Source organism: Lepisma saccharinum, chromosome 6 (assembly GCF_977018435.1).
Source record: "Lepisma saccharinum chromosome 6, izLepSacc3.1, whole genome shotgun sequence".
Classification (NCBI taxonomy): domain Eukaryota; kingdom Metazoa; phylum Arthropoda; class Insecta; order Zygentoma; family Lepismatidae; genus Lepisma; species Lepisma saccharinum.
In genome coordinates this window covers 82,585,111-82,606,255 of record NC_139234.1, presented here as the reverse complement: position 1 = coordinate 82,606,255, position 21,145 = coordinate 82,585,111, and positions in this window count along the sequence as shown.

The following is a 21,145-nucleotide window of genomic DNA, read 5'->3' as shown; positions in this document are numbered from 1 at the left end:
CGGTGGTCATCCTACAGACAAATGGGTGAGGAGTGGAAAAGGGGAAGGGGGAAGGTTGAGGTTTTTAAAGATCCAGCTAGGAAGCATCGAGGGGTTCCTCAATCAGTGGTGCCAACCCCATCAAAATGGTACTAAACGTAGCACAGTTTGCTCTTCGTTGGCCCCTAGCATCCTGCTTTTGGCATCATGGTCAAATCTAGTACAATCTGCAAACGCGAGTCTCTGAGAGGGAAATCGAATTCAAAGGAATAGGTTTTCAGGAAATAGAAATAAAATTACGTCCAAATCTTATTTATACTTCACCAGCGGACTTGTTTCATATAAAAGGGAGCATGCATACACATCGACACGCTTTCTTTACAACCATGCGACGATCCATCCTCTATCTTTTCTTTATTATGCCGATTTTGTTTCTGAGGAGATTTTACTGCAGTAAATCGATAGAAGGTTAGGGGTAAACAAATCATTTTCTCAAACAGTTTCATGTTCTATTCTGAAGCCATTTCGTTTGTTGAGCCTTTCTACAAAATTTTGTGAAATGAATAATAAGTAACGCAAGATCAAAACTCGAAAAGTATATGCATAATTGAACTTAAAACGGTAGTTATCAGATAAAGTAATTAATAATAAATCCGAGCACAATTTAGAAGCATTTAGCATAATTTCAGAGTTTAAGCAGCACTTTTTATCCTCAATCCACACGACAGGGAGAGGGGACAAAAATTGAAATTCTTGCAAAATCTGAAATATCGTCAATCCTATTTTCGTTGGTTTTTATAGATTCACGTTAAAAAATTTCACACTTCAAGGGGGCAAGGGCCCCTTACCCTACCTTGTGCGTGGGCATGCAGGTAACATCCTAAATGCAATGGATAGTACAAACGATTTGTGCGGCTGTAATTGAACGCATTTTTCAAAGCTCCCTCAGTTTAGCATAACTTATTCCTACACTTCAAAAAAGCCACGAGTCGCCACTGCTTTATAGCACGTATTGGTAGGCAGAATACAGAAATTTTACCTTCGCTAAAAGCCCTCTCTTTATCAAAGAAAACAAAACCAACTCTGGTAACCCGAGAACACTCGTTCGAATCACATCGCCAGGAAAGTTACAATTCCTGTTTATTGGTATCTTATCATCTCATATCATCTAATCACGCTCAACGTCGCGTTTAGCCAAAAGAGACAGAAATGCGACGTTAAATAAACAAATCAATAAATTAACCAACTGTATGTGTATGCGTGCGCTCGTAACATTTTGCCTCTCCTAACATACAGAACAAGGTAGTCTCATGGTATAAATAATTTGATGATACGCGTCAATATTATTTTGTTTTCTTAGTCACGCGTTGCTATCGTGTAATTGTTAGCCTTAACGCCCAAGCACACGAGTGTATCTCTTCTATCGATTACACAATTCACAAGAGGGCAAGGTTGTTTAACGGAAGGCAAAGGTATGCATTATAGGATAGTTTCAGTAAGTAGATACGTTTATGCATTTTCAAGCTATTGCAATGAGTGTTGTAGTTCCAAAATTTTTGCAAAGTACAGGTGTTTTTCAGTTACGTTACAAACTGTTGCATTGCAACATTGAGGAGCCATGATTGAGGCCAGTTCTTCAAACAGGCGGGCAGTTGGTATAGATGTAACGAACGCTACGTGGTGGATATTTCCTTCCAAGCGACAATTACAATTGACCGAAAACATGGCTGCTGTGCGCATCCTGACGTCACATGAAACCCACCTATACGCTAAGTTCCGTGAAACGTTAATGGAAGCCATGTTTTCATTATGAAATGTGTTTCCATGAAATTATTTAACTTATACAAAAATATCATTGTTGGCACAATACTAACGATGATGATGGTATTTCCATAATTAGCAAGAAAAAAAAATATATACAAAATTGAGACGCGTAATGTTTATGATTGCATTTAAACGTAAAGAATACAGTAGTATTTTATAGGGTACCGTAAAGCTTGTTATTGCATTCTTTTTCTAACATTGCTATTTGTGAATTATCAGGGTGTATTGTATACTGTTAATCAATTTAATAATACTTGTAATCACACGAAAAACAAAAGCGAAAAACGAAAGACTTCTAATATATATGTATACATGGACGTCCGGAAGGGGGATAAGGGGGGGGGGGGGTTAGGACCCTCCCCTGGAAAATTAAAGTCAACCATATAATGATATATTTCACACATACAATTTCATTTCAGCCACAATAATATGTGTTAATTATTGCACGAACATGATAAATTCAAATTTAAGCAATGTTTCTTGAGGGAACCAGACTGTTGTTGTGGAAACTGTGCCTTGTTTCCCCCCCTGGAAAAAATACCTTCCTTGCCCCTCCCTGGAAAAAAATTCAGCGGACGTCCATGTATACAGGGTGTTTCCGGGCTGATGATACAAACTTTCAGGGATGATTGAGAAGGGCATATGTATCAATGGAGATAAGAAACCCTGGTCCGGAAACGACTTAGTCGAAAGTTATAAGCGAAAATCGGTGGATGAAGATGTAATACTTTTATTACCTGCACAAGTTTCACAAGCTGCTACATCCACAACAGTTGTTCAAAGTGGTGTCTCCCGGTTTCACTGCAGGCATGACATCGTCTCACAAAGTTTTGGCGTACCCAGGCAGCGAGAATTCTTGCGAGGAGATCCTCTGCAGTCTCGCTTCCTGTGACATTGTTTGAACGACCCCGGGGTTGTTTTTAACATAAATATATGGTCGTTCGGAAATTAATTGGACTGGCAACACTGCATTGTTGCAAATAACATCTGTCAAGCGAACTTTGTTTTGCTTAACGGTCGGACATAGTTCTACATTCCACCACAAGATGGGTCTGCTAGCGCCACCACCAGAGAATTGCTGACTCATAACGTGAACGGGTGTGAGTGAATACGTGGACAAACTACGAAATGGAAGGTGATTCTCGTGGTCAGAGGTAGACTACGTGGTTCCTGTTTAAAGAGGGTGTTTCGGCATCCGAAATTTTTCTCCGACTTGTGGCCGTTTGTGGTGGGTCAGCGCCTTCACGAAGTACAGTGTTTCAGTGGGTTCAAAATTTCAAATGGGGAAAGGAAAGTGTGGACAAAGGGGTCAGCAGTGGTCGCCCAAGGTCAACGCATACCCAAGTAGCAATCCAAAGTGTTTCCAACTAGATTATGGGAGATCGACGTGTAACAATGAACAACTGCAAGGTGAAACTGGTTTTGGGCGAGCAACTCTGCATGCAATAATTCATGAGGATCTGCAAATGAGGAAAATTTGTGCTCAGTGGGTGCCTCGCGATCTGACGGATCAGCAGAAACAAAACCGAGTGGACATGTGCAGAGAATTGTTGCGCCGTTACGACCAAGACAGAGAACATTTTTTTCGAAAGACTGGCGACTGGCGACGAATCTTGGTTCCTCTTTGAAACTCCAGAAAAAAAAGGCAATCCATGGATGGAAACACAATGGAAGTCCACGCTCCAAAAAACCTCCACCGACTCTCACTCCCAAGAAGCAAATGGTACAGTTTTCTGGGATTATCATGGAATTTTGCTGGTGGACTGGCTTCCCACTAACCAAATTGTAAACAGCGACAGCTACTGTGAAACCCTACGAAAGCTGCGACGCAGAATTCAGCAGAGGCGGCAAGGAAAATGGGCTCTCGGGGTGATTCTTCAGCATGACAATGCGAAGCTGCATACGAGCCGCCAAACACAGGAGGCATTGGCAACAATGGGATTTACGGTGCTCCCACATCCTGCGTATTCACCGGATTTAGCCCCCTCGGACACTGTTCGACAAAATGAAGGACGCATTGCTTGGTCGACACTTTCAATCTATTGAAGAACTCCGGACCACTGTCCGTGAGTGGTGCAACTCTACTCCAAGAGGGTGGTTCTCTGCAGCCATGAGGAAACCTCCCGATAAAAGGAACATTACTGGTAATGTACATCTTTGTATTGCAGGTAAAATATAACAAATGTGGATTATATAACGCTTGTCCAATTTATTTCCGAAAGCCCATAATACACAGTGGTGTGATCGTACAACAGACAATTTTCACAGTGTGCAGAGGATATTAAGACCAAAAAATTCGATCCTACGAGCCGTTGAAAATTGTATTTTCTATCCCACATGTATGCAACTCCATTTAATAACGTCTTGGTTGTCACTGGCATTTATTTTTACTATCGAATATGATGCTAAAAGCAAAAATACATCATAGAAACAATATTATGCTAGCAGACACACTGCCAGGGTGAAGTCACTTAGTAGTTCCCTTCAGATAATTTATTTACATGGTTCGCCCTGACTCCAAAGTCTTGGACAACTGGAGGAGTCAGGAAAACAAGGCTAGGACTGAGGTCATTGGAGACAAATGATTTTTTTTAAAAAAAATTCAAAACCTGGAAAATTCAGGGGAATTAAACGATTTTTGCTTCGCAGAATTTGTAACCGGAAATACGTTTCGTCTTATCTTCCCAACAATCTTCCTGCTTGGGTAATATTGCTTATAAAAGGCAGTGGCGTAGCGTTATTGAACGCCAATACGCCCGGCGTTCCGTGATTTGATATGAGTAAAAAATGCGTGAATGCTGTAAATAAAAAGTAAAACGTTACTAATTAATAATAAGTAATTATATATGTGTTTGAGCTGTATGGCATTATAATAGCTATTCATTTGAATAGTAATTCATTTGATTAACTTACAAAGTTGAAGTGTAACTCTTATTTTTTAGCATGTTAAATCATTACACAGTTATGTAAAATACCTGGAAAAGTCATGGACTTTGTGTAAAATGGGTGTGAACCCTCATCAATCAACCCCACACACATATGTTGCTTTTCGTAGGCTATTTGAATTGTTTGCATTATGCACACATGTAGTCTACCCGTATCAAACAATTTTTCTTTTCGCTCTCTGACAGAAACAAATGTCAGGGTCAACTGTAAAATATTTGTCACATGGTTGTATACATATAAGTTAGAAAATGCTGTTCTTCAACATTTCGTAGCAAAATGAGCACATTTCTCTAACCACCCTCTACCATGCACTCCCCCCGCCCCCGTTCACTGGTTTCAATTACTAAAACTACGGGGATCGTTACTGTGAACGCTTTAGGGGTCAGATGGTAGAGCTAGGTTACGTTTATGGTCCCCATACAATCTCGCTGACAGGCTTTTGGCAGGGAGTGGAATGATTTCAAGGGATGTGGACGACGTACGTCTTACCTCTAGGGCAAGCGGTTGAGTTTGGACGTCAGACGACAGAGCACGGAGTCCTGAGTTCGACGGCCCACAGTCTTCTTGCCGTGGCTGGCGACGAAGCACACGCAGGTCTTGGAGTATCGGCCCTAGAAAAGGCTCCGGGACGATGGTCTGACCGACGGCTACAAGTTGTTGGCCGTGGTGTTGAAGATAGTCAACTCGCGAATGTACTGCGGTTGCCTTAGGCAAAAGTTTTTCTCGGTTTCCTGAGCCGGGCTGACCTGGAAGGTGTCGAGGTCTTCGTCTGGTAGCTGGTATTCTTCTGGAGGTCCTTGAATTCTGAGACTTGACTGAGCCTCGAATTCTGGTGCTTAGGTCTTTTAAGCTGCTGGCAAATACTTCGTAGCTGCTTGGACAGCACTTCCGTATTTGCCAGCCGATGACGGCTTGAACCCGGTAGTATCGAAGAATGCCGTGTCTCCTGACGTCATGTGTTTCCGCTATTTGTGGAATTTTACCTTGTGTTGTAAATTGTCGCTCGACCGAGCACTGATGTCTGGCGAGAGATTTTACCTCTTTTACAGAATTTCCCTTGAATCGTTCCACAATATTTATATATATATAATATGAGAGAAAATTTATGAAAATTCGCCTATAGGTCTGCCCCCCCCCCCCCTTCAACAAAATCTTGGGTACGGGCCTGAGAGAACATGAAAACAAACAACTTTTATCAGTAACATTTTTGTCGTTGCGTCGTTTCTTGGGAATAATACAGAAACAATACGAAAACAATGCGAAAACAAATAACGTATGCAAAGGAAAGTGGTGGGAAATGAGATAGAAGGAAAAGGAAGGAAACCTTACCTCAAGGGTCTCCAAGTGACAAACCAGAAATTGCTATCTGAGGAGGAGGGGGAGGAAAACCTCCAAGAATCAAGAGGTTTTGTTTAATGTTAGTACTTTTCTTGCGCACCTAAAAATTGGTCATATCGGATTTTATCACTTAGCCTACATTCATATATTTGCAAATTAATATTTCAATTTTATTCAGGTTTTTACGTTTATTCTGACAAAGGTTCATTTTATTCAGGTTAAACTGACTTTTCTCAAATATGTTGTGGGGGGGGGGTTGCATTCGTGCTTGAGCCTGTCGAAAGTGGGGGATCGGATATTGTGAAAAATGTTGATCATGAAGACGCTTCTGCGTTGGAAATGTATTTTCTCAAAATATACCCATACAGCACAAATCTTCCAGGAATATACATTGGATATCCACAATGTCCAGATCAGATCCATGGATATTATGGATATCCATTGCATGTCCATTAGATATCGATTTCTGGATATCCATTGGACGTCTATAGGATATCCAGAACTGGACATCTAAAACTCAACAAATTATTGATATCTAATACACAGCCGAAACGTGTGTAGAACTGGTTGTAAGAAACATTGTCCAATTCCGAATATCCAATACGTCGGCAGATCTCTTCCAAAACTGAATATCGAAAACACATCCAATTCTGGATATCCAAAACATATCAAGATCTTGTCCAAAACTGGATATCCAAAATACATACAATTCTGGATATTTAATACATGTCTAGAACTGACCCAGAACTTGTTATCCAACATTGAACCTAAATTGAATATGTCTCGTATATTAGAGAATAATGGCCATAATATTACCGTTGTGTATACTTTTTTATACTTTATCTTTGAATTGAAACAATAATTGCATTGAACCGTTAGCGATTCTAAACTTATTTACTTGTTATATTTAGTGATTTAATATTTTTCTTCTTAGAATCAGAAAACTTCGATTTAGTCTTTCTAAACGCTAAAATACAATCGAAACTAAAATCGAGTAAATCCTACTTAGCTCAACCGGGAAAACCCGTTCCTTATATATATATCGTATTTAGCATAGACAGTAGCTACGCACATAATTTTTAGTTCCTGTGTTTTACGCCTGAGGCCTGAGAGAATCAGAAGCTTGTGACTGTTTTCCTTGTTGGTGAACGTCTTGTTATTTGCTACTATTATAACGAGAGATTTCTGCCGATTAATTAATGTGCGGAGAAGCCATCAATACGCTAGAGACCAGCACAGATATTTCTGCCGTGCGATGCGCGACAGAACTAAAGAAGCAGTGTTGCTAATGGAGGAGATAAAAAAATCCCTGCAGTGCGCCGATGCACAGCTGTTACGTACAAAAGGAAATTAGAGAATTCAGGTCTATCTAACGTTGAGTTTTAAACGTCATGCATTATACCAGGACTAGGATTAATATGTACTAACAAGTGGCTTTGTATGTAGCTACATACATATGGACTAAAAATTCGCAAAATATGAACTAACACATACGTAAAATTACCAATGCTGCAAAGAAGACTTCTTCATACGATTCCTTATTTGAGTGATTTCAAACAAAATAAAAAAAATATTATTTTTCATTGCATTAAAGCACTGGTACGGAACTGCAACGGCAGATAACAACATGCCAACGTGTTAAACCGCGACAATTGGACCACAACACTCCTCCTCAAGCAGTATTATTATTTCCTCTCTGTGATCGGCGAAAGTCGGTTGCCTTTGTTCTACATTTACAAACGATGCCGGCTTCCACAACAATAACAAGTACATATACTGCCACTAGACGATAAGCTGCGCGGCTTTTTCTTTTGCTATGAACCAGGGCTGGCGCTAGTCATTTTGCCTCCCTGGGCGGTGGCGGTAGATGCCGCTCCATTTCGAACCCCCCCACCCCCGCCATTACGCAGCAACGGGGAATTAAAAATCAATATATTTGACACAACGTCAAACCGGTAAAATACTTAGTATGAATTAAAAATATGGTGCTTCCAATCCAACAAAACTCACCGTCATTTTACCTGCCTTTCCCCTTCCGAGACAGAAATAGTGCTTCATTATTACAGTTGGCAACACTAGTTACTAACTAGCCAATGAACATGCACTGCATAAAAGAAGCAACCACTACGCCGTGCTATATTGCCACATTACCGTCCCTGCCGAACGGTGTGAACCGCGAGCTGGAGCTCTATTCAATTGATGATGAAATTTGGAAACTATTTATTATGAAAGGAATAATTGTGAGTAAATATTATGTGCATACATGTATATAATACCAATTGATAAATTGTTAACTGGTGCATGGATTTTGTCCACAACCAATAAATATTTTATATATAAAAAAATTTGTTTTCAATGATGTTTGCCCGAGTGTGTCCAGGAATGGAATGACAATATGGCAACAATAGCGAAGGTTTTCGAGCAGGGTAGAACACGTGATACTAAGAGAGAGGGAGACGAAACGAAAATTGGTATCTACGCAACGGCAAATTTATGTGTGTTGTACTCTACACGTAATCAGCCATTTCCTAATCTACAATGTGTCAAGAATTTCTGCACTCCACAATTACACTAGCAAAGAAGAAATTCCCATTGTTACGCTTGTAGAAATTTTCCGTAAATCACAAAAAAAGAAAAAAAAGTTGCCATAGTCAAGAATCGAGCTTGGCGTTTGGGTTTCTGTGCCCGCCCTCTGTCCCTGAGATCACTTTTAACTGAACACACGAATTTCCACATACATTGTTCAAGTCTTTATGCATAATCCAAAACATTATAGCCTACATTTAGCCAAAATTACATCTAGTGCGGTCAAAATAGGAGAAATAAAAGAACTAATTCATAACAAGCTGAAATTTGGTATATAGCGTCCCTATAGCATTAATAACAACATACCAAAAGTCCCCGGCGATGACCTTACGCTAAGTTCGTCATATTGAAAAATGGCGGACAATGACCGTTTTCACGAAATAAAGGAACCATAATTCATAACAAGCTGAAATTTGGTATATAACATCTTAGTAACATTAAATAACAACATAACGAAACTCCCTGACGATCACCCGTACGATAAGGCCGCCATATTTTAAAAGGGCGGACAAAGAAAGTTTTCACGAAATAAGATAACTATAATTCATAATAAGCTGAACTATAATTCATAATAGCTTCCTTATAACATTAGTAATAACATATCAAAGTCCCCGGTGATCACCCTGCCGCTTAGTCCGCCATATTGAAAAATGGAGGATAAATTCAAGTTTTTAGTAAATGTTTGATACATATATTTCTTATAACACTAGTAACATCAACTACAACATATTAAGTTTTCTGTAGATCATTGGCACGGTAGGTAACGGCGCCATATTGGAAGCACGGCGGATAATTTCAATATTTCGCATGAGAATGGAATTGACTTGTAACAGAAAGGGATTTGTCAAATGTGTTTGGTATGTGATGTAAGGAATGACAACATTCTGTTATATTTGCCGTCTCATCAGGTGGGCTATTGTTTTCACGTGTCTCGTTCTGTTCGCCCTAGGACACGTTTGAGGTAAGATTTCCTTTCTTTCCCTTCTACCTGAGTTTCAACCACTTCCCTTTCCATACGTTACTTGTTTTTTCCCATCCTTTTCGTATCGTTGCTGAATTTGGGTTACTGGACACGTTCCACGCTACGTTATATAGCGCATAATCTGGTTGTCAGTATGTCATTTTTGGTCATAAACCAAAATCTGTGAAGGGCAGAACTGTATCATAAGGAATTATACTGTACTGTTACATGAACATAGTGTATGATACAAACATTAGGGAGTTTCATTTTTCCAAAGATGTGATATTCATATGACTTTGCTTACGCCCCGAGTCTGAGTGATGTAAAAGATATATATGCCAAATTTCAAGAAGATTGGATAATATTTAGGGGTGTAACGCCGTTCCTCGATGTCCCATAAAAATGGAAGCTCGAATTAGAGGCCAATACTTGCAGAGGTATATTTAGCGTGGACGATATAAAAATCGAGGAACCACAATTACAATTTTTACTTGTTACGGGGTTCGCCGATATGTATACGGAATAATTCCCACAATAACAACAGTTTGACAAAATACGTGACGTATAACCACACCCTTCTTTACCCTTCCAAAATTCGGTAAGTTATACAACAAACCTTATATCAGTTCCGTCGCCAATCATGACTCACACCAATGAAAAAGGTATCAATTTCAACTATACACATTTATTTAACAATTTAGCTGTAGCAACATTCATTCAATATCTCATTCTAATTTTAATAAGCTTTCACAACAAAATTCCAGTTTATGTACAACCGACAATTCTCATTTTTGGTATTTCTTGGCCAGAATAAATTATAATCAAAAACTAACAATCCAATTAAAAAATACGCCTTTTTACCTACGGACAATATTGCTGATAAAATTTACTTCATTAAAAGTTTAGCATTTTTTACATTCAACACACGAGTTTTACTAATTTATAAAAAATACGTAAAATTGTAATTATTAAAAATTTAAATTTCTGCCTGCATTTTAAGAGAATTAGATGCTCATGAAATTCTAGATACGCTGCTAGTTATTATTCGTCTCGTTTTTGTTGTTGCAAGTAAAAAGGGACTTTCATTACGATGTCTTTAGGTTGAATGAATATTCGCAGAATTGCAATCTTAGGTCATACCTGAAATCGGTTGCACTTTTGGCTTACTGTTGCGACGCTATTCTACACTATTACTTAGTACACGCACAAGTACATATCTATTTCTCACTTCTGACATTTATTTTATACACATGATGCATTCAAAATCCCCATCTGTTACCACGTCTTTTAGTAAAGCAAAAATCACTTCCGCAAATCATCGATATATTAAGGTTCACAATTTTTAACAGCGATAAATGGGCACGACTCTCAGAAGAATCCGCGTGAATAGTAAGTATGTGCCATTCAGAAAAAATCCCCTTTTTGCAGTAAATAGGCAAATATGTATTTGAGTTTTGTTACATAAGTTCCATTCACTATAAACACACGTATTTCTTACGTACCTTCGAAAGTTCTAGTTGAGAATTAGCCAGACTGTTCGTAATATCCAAGTCGTCAAATTGATGCGGTCAAATTCATGCGTTGCGGTTACGTAATAGATTTCGCCGTTACTTCCTGGTTGACACGTGCTCGTGCGGAAAAAAACTACAGCAAGTGTATCGGATCTAGGTTGTTTCAAGGTTCAATGCCAAAGTTCAATCTCCAGTTCTTACTGACATCAAATACTTCTCACATAATTATTTCGAAAATGAATACTGGTCATGCAATATATATATACATATATATATATAAAAATGGTACCACGAAATTAAAACAACTGGGCGTGACGATTACCACAAAAAATGTCTATCGCAAGATTTTTATATAAAATGAAAGTTGGTTCTCGTAAAATAGATTCAATGCACAATCCCTTACTAATGTTTTTCGTGACGTGACTCGTTGTTGCAAGAAACAATCTAAGTTCAAAATAACAGCACGTAACTTTTAAAATGCATGCCGAAAAGTTCACAAAGTCTCAACTTACGATATAAGGTTGCACACGGTTCAATATATAAAGGCTTGCCCCAGTTGAGAATAAAAATACAAAAATACGACGTTGAACCTTGAGTGGAATGTGACGAACTGTGTTTTGCATACTTCCGTTGCTAGCGAAGAAAGAAAAAGGTGAAAAGTGACTGGGGAGACATCTATCGGTATAAATTGATAATGAGCAAAATAACCTCAAGGGGATTTTTATGGATGCAAAATTTCCCGGGTGGGAAATTTTTACTCAATGTAATGGGATGACGTAAAGCGGGACTTACAAATGACAGATTCACGTCATCACCGTTACAAATTCCCCCAACCGACGATGAAAGAAAACCAACCCCAAAATGAGCATCTCGGTATCCATAAAAAGACCAACATTATTATACTACCTCTATGCCGGAAATTATTTATCCAACTTGAAACTTAACAGGCAGATCAACCACTTATTTACTATGGAAATGCTTAATTACCCTTATGTTCCCATAAGACTTCTTCTTGGGAATTGACCTCAAGAATTAATTACTTAAAACTATACTCCATTATTGTAAAAACATTATAACTCCAAGTAAACTAATCCACATGATTCGCAAAACTCTAAAATAGATACAGAATTTATGACAAACGCAGCAATAATTAATAATAAACATAACACTTCATAACTGATGTAGAGCAAAAAGAAAATAGTGAGTTCAAAAATATGATAGACAACTGACGCTGGTTAACATGATAAGGTTGTTTCACGATGATCCGAAATGATTGTCAAATTGATTCAAGATGATTCAAGATGGTTGTCAAAATGATTCAAGACGTCTTGATGATCGCTGCATAAGATGATGCTAATCCAATTAAGCATAACGTTCCAGTAACCATGCCAAATCTTCCTTAAAGATGAACGTTGTAAGTTTCCTTGTTGCAGTTGTTCCAAATGCTTGTTGTCCCAGTTTTCTCGAAAAATTTCATGCAACGAAAAAAAAATAATAAAAATAAAAAAATTGAAGAGAAGAAGTAATAGGAAAGAGTTGAGAATTAAATGAGACAATTTAGCAGGGAAAACACTAGAAAAACGAGCATCTATTACAGAATCTATGGCAGGAAAATTTTAACTCCATGCATGTGACAATGATCATTTATGATTTTTTTTTGAAACCTCAACACAAAAATATAAATAGTACCAAAAATTTCATCAAAAAACGAGAACATACTTTAGTTACTCAATCCAAATATATGAATCCAAATGACATACTAAAGAAAACAGTTAAAGGTCACTCCCTTGATAATTATATAGCTATAGAATCTTAGTCCGACATATAACATCAGGACAAAATTTTGCACAAATACACATAGTTATTTTTATTTTACCATCGTTGTCTTGCTATCGTGACACTCGATAAATACATCAGAGGACCCTCTGTAAAGAGACAGTAAACAACCAAGAAAATGCCATTAATCTAATACATGATATATAAAAATACAAAGAACATACCATTAATTTCTACGTTGCAAATTGTTATTGTGGGAACGTTTAGGTCTTTTGTTACATTGAGTAATCAAATGTCCCGATTCTTTACAGTATCTACAGAAAATATGATTAGCCGGACTAGATTGTAAACAATTATTAGCATTATCTGGAATTCCAGAATTCTGACCTGAGACATTAGATGATTGCATTATATCAGATACCTGAGAATCAGCCAAAGCAATATCCGAATCAGGATCTTCTCTTGAGTGATAGGGCTTGATATGACTTACATGAACTTTCCTCAAATATAACTGAGTATCCGGATCCACCAATAACACCGTGACAGAACCCAACAGTTTAAAAACTTGGGCCGGACCCGACCAACGTTCCATCAATTTAGCCGAAATATTTTGTAAGGCCTTGCTTTGTGGACAAGTTTTATAAAGAACTAGGTCTCCAACCTTATAAGAAACTGGTTTTCTCGATGCATCGTATCTTTTCTTCCTAGTATTCCAAGCCTTCAAGAGATTAGAATATGCTTCCGCCCAACACTGAGCCCGACTACCAGATGGCGGACCACCAAGTTCTACGTCTGATTGAAGCTCCCAATGAAAATTCATGGGACCATCAATATCCCTTCCAAAAATAATTTGTGATGGACTGGTCTGAAAACTATCATGTACGGCAGTATTAAACGCAAATGGAATGGCAGTTAAATTTAAATCCCACTTAGTATGGTCTTCTGAATGATACGCAATAAGAGAAGCCTTAAGATTCCTAATGAAACGTTCAGCCAATGATGGATTTGGATAATATACGCTGGTATAAATATGCTTCACCTGTGCTTCAAGCAGAAAGTCATTAAATAAACGTGATCTGAAATATGTAGCATTATCCGACACTAACTCACAAGGTGCTCCAAATGTAAGGAAGAGTTGTCGCAATTTGTCAATAACCTGTACTGATGTCGCGGATCGCAGTGGATATAAAGAGACCCACTTTGAAAAGGCATCAACTACCACCAAAATGAAGCAATTTCCCCTTGAGGAACGCACCAAGGGACCGACCAAATCTATGTATAAACGGCGCCAAGGATGTTTTATGACTTCTGATGATAAGCAACCGGGGGGTTTACGTATAACTAGTTTAGCACGTTGACAAGTATCACACGATTTAATGTATTTACGTACATCCTGGGCACAGGTAGGCCACCAAAAAAGTGCAGAAATCTTCTTTTGACATTTTCGAACCCCCAAATGTGAACCACCTGCAGGAACATCATGATAATATCTACAAATTAATAATTGTAAGGCACTTGGTACCACAACAAGAGAATGGTTCAACTTAGGAGGTTGCCAAACCAACAAATTTTGAAACAAGCGATAATGCTTCACTGTTTTGCCAGACTGGATTTCCTGAATAATAGGAGACAAACTAGCATCTTGAGCCTGAAGATGAATTATATCGGCCTTATCAAACGGAATTATCTGGAACTTAGGAGCAGCACATGCAAAACTAGAAATAGGCGGTTGAGATACTTGAAATTCATCCGGTGTATACATCCGAGACAGACAATCAACCACTGGATTCAATCTAGATGGAATATGCTCCACTGTGTATGAGAAGCGAGATAAATACAACAACTATCGACCAAATTTTCCATACTGCTCAGGATGACGCAATAACCAAGAAAGCGCCTGATTATCAGTTTGTAGAACAAAGGGTTTTGCTGTAAGATAAGTTTCAAATTTCTTAAATCCATATACAATGGCACAACACTCTGCCTCATATATAGACTGTTTTCGTTCCAAATCAGTGCGTTTTCGCGAAGCGAAAGCAATTGGCCGCAACGATCCATCTGATTCCTGTTGATTCAAGGTTGCCCCTAGAGCTAAGTTAGAAGCATCACATTGCAAAATGAATTCTTTCGAAAAATCAGGTAAAGCCAGTACAGTATGTTTAATAAAGACACTCTTCAAATGATCAAACTTAACCTGGTCCTCCTCTGACCAAACAAACTGAACTCCCTTTTTCTTTTTGTCGGACAAAAAGCTAGTTAACTCCGCATATGCAGGAATGAATTTTGAATAGTACCCAGTAAGTCCTAAAATCCTCTGAATAGCTTTAACGTTCTTAGGAGGAGGGATCTGTTGAATAGCAGATATTCGCTCCGGATCCAATGTTAATTTTCCTCCCCCAAAATGTATCCCAAATACTTTACTTGTCGTTGCATCCAAGTAGATTTCTTCGGATTAACAGTCAAACTTGCCTCCCTCAATGCTTGAAGAACCAATCTTAAGTGCTCCAAATGAGATTCTTCATCAGGACTAAATATAAGGAGGTCATCTGCATAATTGACTAAGAACTTGTATTTAAACTTCCCTAGAATTTTGTCTAAGGCTCGAGTCAGCAATTGCGTACCTAAGTTAATGCCGAAAGGAACTCTGGTGTAACGGTATTGGCCAAAAAACGTGACAAACGCAGTCAAATCCTTACTCTTCTCGTCTAATCCTATCTGGTGGAATCTCTTACATAAATCAAGACAAGAAAAAACCTTAGCAGACTGCAGATGTTGGAAAATTAAATCAATACGAGCTTGTGGGAAATTGTCGTAAGCTATAAGTCTATCCAACTGCTTGTAACTACATACTAATCTGTAAGAACCATCCTTCTTGTCAACCAGAAAACACGGGCTTGAATAAGCACAACTACACTCCTCGATGATATTCTGTTCTATTAAGTCGTCAATGTGTTGACGCAAAATTGCCGTTTGGTGTGGATTCAACTGGAACGGTCTACATCTAAATGGAATATCCGATATCACGGGAATTGAAACAGGATCCAATGTACATGTGCCCACCTTCTCAGTAATTACATCCTCATATTGCACCATGAGAGTTTGAAGATCTGAAGATTCTGAAATTTGTAAAGGAATCGAATCATTAACCTTAACAGAAGAAGGAACTGAAGGAGCCTTTTCTTTTTTTGAAGACCCGAAGTGTATCGGAATCGTTGAAAATGGGAAGGAGAGCATCCGCTCCTCGAAAGACAATCTAGCTTTAGTGTGGGATAAAAAATCATACCCTAAAATTATCGGAAAAGGGAGCGAATCAGAAAGCCAAAAATACCATTTCCAGGTCAAATGTCCAATACGCAATGACAACTCAGTACGGGAATTTAAGTGAACTGTTTGGTTGTTTATCGACAATAAGTCCTGAGCAACATCATGAACTATTGGTGATTTCTGTTTTAAAGTTGCGAAGAAGGTACTTGATATCAATGACACTGAACTCCCAGAATCCAATAACAAACGAGAAGAAGTCGAATTAACAGTAGCAGTCAAAACAGGAATACACTTTTCCTCTTCTGCAAAGGAACACTGAAATTGCAATTCTGAAGCAACCGTAAAAACTGTATCCAATACATTAATAGATTTTGTAGAGACTTTATCTTCCTCCCGAGGAACTGACCTCACTTCATCCTTCTGTCTCTCACAGTGCTCGACATCCATAGAAACTTCAACCCCCTCTAATCGATCCTCAATCATTTCAACTTGTGTGGCTCTAGAAATAACAGAAGGTTGTATCTTGTCCGAAAAATCACGAAGTTCCATAGGCCATATTTCTTGAGCAATAGTAATAAACTCCATTATTGACCTCGGACGAGAATAATACACTAAATGCAAACGAGTATTCATACTAAGTCCATTTATTATAGTTTCAACCAGTTTATCCTGTGTCCAATCTAAAGGAAAGATATGAAAATAAATATCCACCTCGCGGATATAACTTGACAAGAACTCATTTGCTCTTTGTTGACGAGTCACATAAAATTGTATTAAATCCCTCAAGGTTTTCAAATTTGTCAAGCGACTCCAAATTGTTTTAATCATAATTGGCCAAGGATACTTTAAAATCAAAATTTCGTACCAAATGGTGCGAAAAATACCCGAAGTTTTACTATATGCCATAAATAGCAGTGATTCCAAGTCGAGTAGTTGCAATGAAAATGCTTTATGCAAGGTAGTTAAAAACAATACCACCCTATGGAGGACCTCTCCATCTATACATGGTAAATCACAAATTATCTCATGTGCTAAAGAATATCGAATGTAACTTGTGACAGGAGTCTCTTCCGGAGGGAGCAAAAAATTACTGAACTTATTATTAACCTGTCTGGTATGCAATAATGGTGGTGAAAAATTCAACCTAAAAGGCCTAATAACTGGTGAAACCACAGACATCCTTACCCGACCAGTGCACAAAACCAAAAATATAACCTTCAACGATAAAATAATCAAAGTAAATCAAATTTTAAACGATATACAAAAAATGACGTAGACTCGTCCAATTCCCACTACTTATGAACTGCAAAGTTAAATTTGAAAACTGTCAATTTTTATTTCAAAAGAGAAGGAACGTAAGATAAGGTAACTGCAACAAAATCTTAGCATAAAAATAAAACCAATAAATATGAAAAAAGGGGGAGGGGAAATGCATCAACCAAAAAATTTCAAAATACAATGTAAATATATTATGCTGAAAACAAAAGGCACATATAGTCACACACCAAATAAATCACTCAATATCCCAAGCCAAAATCCAATATTCCAATAGGGTGGGCGGGTGGGAAAAATTTATTCACTTCAAACTTCACTTAATGAAAGAAAAAGGGAAAATGGCCATGCTCTGACTGCCAATCTTTGTAACGCCGTTCCTCGATGTCCCATAAAAATGGAAGCTCGAATTAGAGGCCAATACTTGCAGAGGTATATTTAGCGTGGACGATATAAAAATCGAGGAACCACAATTACAATTTTTACTTGTTACGGGGTTCGCCGATATGTATACGGAATAATTCCCACAATAACAACAGTTTGACAAAATACGTGACGTATAACCACACTCTTCTTTACCCTTCCAAAATTCGGTAAGTTATACAACAAACCTTATATCAGTTCCATCGCCAATCATGACTCACACCAATGAAAAAGGTATCAATTTCAACTATACACATTTATTTAACAATTTAGCTGTAGCAACATTCATTCAATATCTCATTCTAATTTTAATAAGCTTTCACAACAAAATTCCAGTTTATGTACAACCGACAATTCTTATTTTTGGTATTTCTTGGCCAGAATAAATTATAATCAAAAACTAACAATCCAATTAAAAAATACGCCTTTTTACCTACGGACAATATTGCTGATAAAATTTACTTCATTAAAAGTTTAGCATTTTTTACATTCAACACACGAGTTTTACTAATTTATAAAAAATACAAAAATTGTAATTATTAAAAATTTAAATTTCTGCCTGCATTTTAAGAGAATTAGATGCTCATGAAATTCTAGATACGCTGCTAGTTATTATTCGTCTCGTTTTTGTTGTTGCAAGTAAAAAGGGACTTTCATTACGATGTCTTTAGGTTGAATGAATATTCGCAGAATTGCAATCTTAGGTCATACCTGAAATCGGTTGCACTTTTGGCTTACTGTTGCGACGCTGTTCTACACTATTACTTAGTACACGCACAAGTACATATCTATTTCTCACTTCTGACATTTATTTTATACACATGATGCATTCAAAATCCCCATCTGTTACCACGTCTTTTAGTAAAGCAAAAATCACTTCCGCAAATCATCGATATATTAAGGTTCACAATTTTTAACAGCGATAAATGGGCACGACTCTCAGAAGAATCCGCGTGAATAGTAAGTATGTGCCATTCAGAAAAAATCCCCTTTTTGCAGTAAATAGGCAAATATGTATTTGAGTTTTGTTACATAAGTTCCATTCACTATAAACACACGTATTTCTTACGTACCTTCGAAAGTTCTAGTTGAGAATTAGCCAGACTGTTCGTAATATCCAAGTCGTCAAATTGATGCGGTCAAATTCATGCGTTGCGGTTACGTAATAGATTTCGCCGTTACTTCCTGGTTGACACGTGCTCGTGCGGAAAAAAAACTACAGCAAGTGTATCGGATCTAGGTTGTTTCAAGGTTCAATGCCAAAGTTCAATCTCCAGTTCTTACTGACATCAAATACTTCTCACATAATTATTTCGAAAATGAATACTGGTCATGCAATATATATATATATATATATATATATATATATATATATATAAAAATGGTACCACGAAATTAAAACAACTGGGCGTGACGATTACCACAAAAAATGTCTATCGCAAGATTTTTATATAAAATGAAAGTTGGTTCTCGTAAAATAGATCCAATGCACAATCCCTTACTAATGTTTTTCGTGACGTGACTCGTTGTTGCAAGAAACAATCTAAGTTCAAAATAACAGCACGTAACTTTTAAAATGCATGCCGAAAAGTTCACAAAGTCTCAACTTACGATATAAGGTTGCACACGGTTCAATATATAAAGGCTTGCCCCAGTTGAGAATAAAAATACAAAAATACGACGTTGAACCTTGAGTGGAATGTGACGAACTGTGTTTTGCATACTTCCGTTGCTAGCGAAGAAAGAAAAAGGTGAAAAGTGACTGGGGAGACATCTATCGGTATAAATTGATAATGAGCAAAATAACCTCAAGGGGATTTTTATGGATGCGAAATTTCCCGGGTGGGAAATTTTTACTCAATGTAATGGGATGACGTAAAGCGGGACTTACAAATGACAGATTCACGTCATCACCGTTACTGGGGTTGCACACATTGATCACTTTTATCTCAAACTAGTCAAATTTCTAATATTGAAGTGCTTTGTACTAAGGGGTTTCTCATATCTGTCTTTCATCATTTGCAGGTAATTGAACTTTAAAATGGGAACCAAAAGAGGAATTTGTCTGCAAGAAAAGGTGCCTAGTGGTGAGTTTTTAGGAGCTCGGCTCCCTTCAAAGGAACAAGTACTTTTAGTTTTTATTTACCATCACAAGGAAATGAAAGAAACACTTTCGGATGCTGCTAAATCTACCAGTACTAAACTACAGGAAGTGTGGAGGAAAGCAAATATCCCTGTTAAGACGGAGGAGAATATCCGTGCTGGTATACAGAAGCTGTACAAAGAATACCAAAATCTGGGTAAAGAGAAATCGAGAAACACGGATAAGCAAATGTGAAACGGCAGATTTGGAAAGGTGATCTCATCGAGATATTTGTCATTTCCCGGCAAAATGTGATGGACATGAATAGCGTATCACAAGAAGATAAAGAGTTTCTTAGGTCACAAAGAGAAGATCGTATGAGTTCGTCAATGAGTGGAGTAGACAAGGTTTTCGCCTCGAAAATAAGAACTAAGTGTAGAAAAGAAGACAAAAATGATTCATATAAGAATAAACATTACAAGGCTATCGCTGACATCAATAAGACAGTTATACTGGAAGACTTATCTCCATCATCATCAGCACCTAGTGACGAGGCCGAGTTTTCGCCTCCAGCAACGAAAAAATTACGTTCAAGTCCTAGATTAAAACCTCTTGATCAGACACTCACGTCTACTTGGGATCGAGAACAGCTCTCTATTCGACAAGCAAGTACTTCATTTATAGCAATTGCAAGGAGCCTTGGCCACGATGTTTCAAAAATTTCCGTATCTCCAGATACCGTTCACCGAGCTCGGGCGATCAATAGAAGTAATGGCAAAGAAAATCGAAGAGTCACTCTTTGAAAATCCTCCTCATTTGGTCTTGCATTGGGATAGTAAACTGTTGTCCTCAGTTGCCCATGGGAGTGTCAAAACTTTGGAAGATAGAGTTGCAGTACTAGTGACTGGCAAAGATTTTGAGCATTTTCTTGGCATACCTGTTGCCCTGAAAAGCACTGGTGAGCAGATGGCTGAAGTAGTTATTCGGGAAGTGGACCGATTTGGGCTACGTGACAATATCATCGCTATGTGTTTTGATACTACAGCATCTAATACAGGACTGATCCAAGGGGCATGTACCAGAATTGAAAGGGAATTCGGACGAACATTGTTGTGGTTGGCTTGCCGTCATCACACCCATGACCTAATATTGAAAGGAGTGTTTGAAGAGTGTTGTGGCGTA